At 37.4% G+C, this 3823-nt stretch overlaps 1 long non-coding RNA gene across 1 annotated transcript; it reads right to left on the bottom strand.

Annotated features, from left to right (window-relative positions):
- Positions 1-1542: 1542 nt before the first annotated feature.
- LOC119617115 lies at positions 1543-2985 on the bottom strand. The gene is made up of 2 exons (XR_005233298.1): positions 2398-2985; positions 1543-2325 (listed from the first exon to the last, which is right to left on the bottom strand). It is a non-coding gene; the product is annotated as an uncharacterized LOC119617115 (long non-coding RNA).
- Between the last annotated feature and the right edge of the window lie 838 nt (positions 2986-3823).

Below are 3823 nucleotides of genomic sequence, written 5' to 3'. Positions count from 1 at the left end.
ACTTGAAACGGCCTTTTGGCAAATAGCTGCAAAATAATACAGTGAGAGAGTTTCACAGAGTGGCTAAATACTTGGATAATTAAGTAACAATTCACGTAGTTTCTTCCTCCCCCCGAAAAAAGTACACAGAAGTACAGTAAATGTAAGTGAGATTGCAGTAAACAAATGACTATGTCAAATTATAATCACCCAGTGTGATGCATGGCGTCTGCAAAGTGTTTGAAAATGTATGGATGTGGGACAGGACTTGTGTATGATCAATGACACAGTATATTGTTTGATGTAATAATTTATTCACCCCATAAAGCTTTGATAAAACAATGTTGAAAAGCAATTTAAATTGAATTCATTTAAATGTCAATTCTCATGGTTAGGATTTTTCTATAATTGGCTATTTAATTAAAATAATTTTCATAGTCATTAATACAGCCAGCAACTTGTGGCGCACTGACGTGTTTTAATTACATGGTATTAACAAAATTGATATGCTTTAGAAAGCACGTTGAATAAGAAATAATTAGACCAATCATACATCATCCTCCTATGGACATTAAGTGTATCACAATATAATTGATGAACTTAAAAAACGAGGGAGATAAATAACTTTAATTGTGCAGAGTTGGTGTACAGAGCTTGGAACAAAGAATCATACTTACGATGTATTATATTTCAGAGGCAATTCATTATCTGTAACATCACTTAGCTCTCTGTGCCCGGCGCTCTCCCCTAACCCATGATTACATGACATTTCAAAGCAGTGATACTAAGTAGTCCTTTAAAATGTCCTTTTACCTCGTCTGCATAAATCTTCAAGATGCTCTCCTGCAAATAGAGGAAGCTACAGACAAAAGAACCATTTAAATGCTCTGAATAAAGTCCTTATTGATCATGAATATTTGTTTCTTCAAGGTTATACTGCCATGACCCCCTTCTCTCTTCAGACATTGGCCAACACAAACATGCCACTTTGGTTGAAGGGGAGATGACAGTGACCACTCTGCTGGTGGAGAGGGGGGTGGGGGGTGGGGGGACTGATCATATTCTGCGCTGTCCACATCAGTGAAAAATACAGCCTTTCAATATGAAGGCACTGAGTATGTAGTGATGACGCACTCCAAAAACAGCTAAAGCATACGTTGTGTTGACTCAAATAAAAATATGTTTACATAATATAAATATATTAAGTTTAGGCTTGCTGAAAAGTATGTTCCTGTTCATGTATATAAATCTAACTCTTAAAAGAGATACAGTTATCAGTATATCATGTTTTAGATTCAGCATTTTTGTTGTTTCAAAGTTACATGTCTGGGTTGGGTCAACTAAATGTTTAAGGACTGAATCAACTTATTTACTACTGTTGGTTTTCAGCTTAACTGGGTTGGTTGAATATATTTTAAAAAATGGTCACTGCAAGGACTAATACATCATTTTCCAGATTTAATCGGATCAGTTTTGTTGTCCCGAATAAATTTGTTTTCATTCATTCAATAAGGCTGACACAAAGTACTTTGGATTTATTCATTACAATAAAATTGCTTCATCTCAAAAGAAAGCCATTTAATGGTGTGGATGTTTTTTTACCCTCACATTTTTTCAGTGTTTCAGTTTTTTTTTTTGCGTGTCTGTAATCTGATTTATGATAACGTTTCATTCACAGTGCTAAACGGACTGCTGTAAATCTGTTACTTTGACAGTTTTTGTTCCTGAAAGCAGAAGTTATTGGACTGGTATGATTAAGTTTGTCAGTCAAACTTATGTATCACCAAATTCTATGCTAATGTTCCATATAAACACAAATTGCATCATGTTTTTTTTTTCTACAAAGCGAACTTTGGTAGATCCTATATGTATAAAAAACTGTACAACAACACGTGTAAAAAAACAAAAAAACTGGGCATATTTAGAAATTCAGTAAGTTCTTTGGTAAACTTCTCTGGTTTAACTCATGTCTCTGTTCAGTTTTCTGTTGGGTTTTTTTTTTCAAATTACAACATTTTCCACAGTTATGTTTACTTCAATACATAATTTGGTTAATCCGCACCCTCTTCATGACACAAAAGCCCTTTGGGTTTTATTAGAACGACCGTGCACTGTTTTCCAGCTCTTGATTCAATTGTTTTTAAACAGACCTCGAACTGAAACTAACTGATGGAAATGCATCTTCACACACAGCATGTAAGATGACAACTTTCTGCTCCTACTCAAACGGAACTCAATTTACTTCTGAAGAGTTTATCCTCACCAATGCTTCCACAATTAGAGTTGTCACAGCCCACATCCTCCGGTACTTCATTTGACGCCGCGCAGCTTCCAATATAACTGCGGCTGCAAGAAACAGAGAGATTTGTGGATATCTAAATTGCTAAAGCAGAAACCTGTATAAACAGCGGTAATTACCGGGCCATTGACAGTCTCTCAGTGTTGTGCTCATTCTGCCACAGCCGCAGTGATTAAAATGAATCCTCATCGACTTCTCCATTAAAGCGCTGGCAGGAGCGATCCTGTGACCTTTCCCCATTGATTGAACATAACAATCACAATTCAATTGTAATGCAAAGAGAACATTTGTTATAATGTACATGAGATGCATGAGCCATTTCCTGGGAGCGGAGAAGGGTAATCAATGGAGTGACTCTTGGCGTGATGCAAGGAGAATGAGGCTGTTTGCAGGCTCTAATTCATACAGCCTGCAGTGTATCATGGAAAGCAATGATCTGCATGTAAACACCCTGATTTCTCTCTGCTCATCGTTCAATACGATAACAACAAATCTTGACTTCTATATCTATAAAGTCTAACAGCCCAAAGCTGCCATGAGTGGCAGTAATATGCAGGTACACACAGCCTGATACACCTATGATGGAACATTAGACCAAAGTTTGAGCCATATATCATGCCACATGCAGATATTGCCACTAAGTTATCTTTTAAGAACAGGAAATGACAACTGCCAGAACAATGAAACAACAACTGAGCGGAGGATTGAGTAAGCATTTCAAACTAAAGAAGTCATATGTATCTCTACGATATGTGAAGTCATGTGGTATATTACAGCAACGCAAGGACGAGCTTGTAAAAGCATAATAACTAATGATTAGCTAAATACAAGCATGTGAAGTGACAGCTTGCACAATCCGTGTTCTACGGAAAAGAAAAGCTTGATAGGCAGAGCAACTCATCTCCGCTTAAAAGCTGCACTCTATCACGTCTTTCAAAAACCGCCTTATGAAGGGTGCATGCGAGTGATGTCCTTAAGGGATTTCTTTTTAGAATCAGGAGATTATAGTTTACACGGACATTAAACAGATTAAACCAGCCGGCTCTCTAAAGGCAGTTTATCTAATGGAGAAAATGTGGTATGCTAATTGAGAAATTCCAATGGTAAAATTATATTTAAACCCTTCTCTCTCCACTCTCGCTCGCTTGCTCTCTCTTTCTGCTGGAGGATTTTCCAGTTTGGCTTGATGAAATCAAAGGACTAATCGCAGCCATGAGCCGTGAGACATTAGCCGAGTGAAAACAGTGTTTGCCGTGCTAAAAGGTAATTGTCTCGGAAAACTTCATCGATGACAGATTCAATTCCATTCGGTAAATGTTTAATAAATGTTGTACAAACAGGCAGGCCTATCTCGCTGTGCTTAGAAAACAAAGGGAAACTTTAATTGCTTTAATCATCCCTGGCTTTGACGTTGTTATTGGCCTTAAAAATAGCAGTTAACAGAAACTGTCCTGCAGAGGAAATTGAACCACATTTGGAAAACGATCCGTAATTAAGATAGGGGCATCCCGAGCAGCTATGTCCCGGCAAACTGTTGTGACTAGG

Source organism: Kryptolebias marmoratus, linkage group LG6, assembly GCF_001649575.2.
Source record: "Kryptolebias marmoratus isolate JLee-2015 linkage group LG6, ASM164957v2, whole genome shotgun sequence".
Classification (NCBI taxonomy): domain Eukaryota; kingdom Metazoa; phylum Chordata; class Actinopteri; order Cyprinodontiformes; family Rivulidae; genus Kryptolebias; species Kryptolebias marmoratus.
This window is presented reverse-complemented; position numbering and strand designations above follow the sequence as displayed.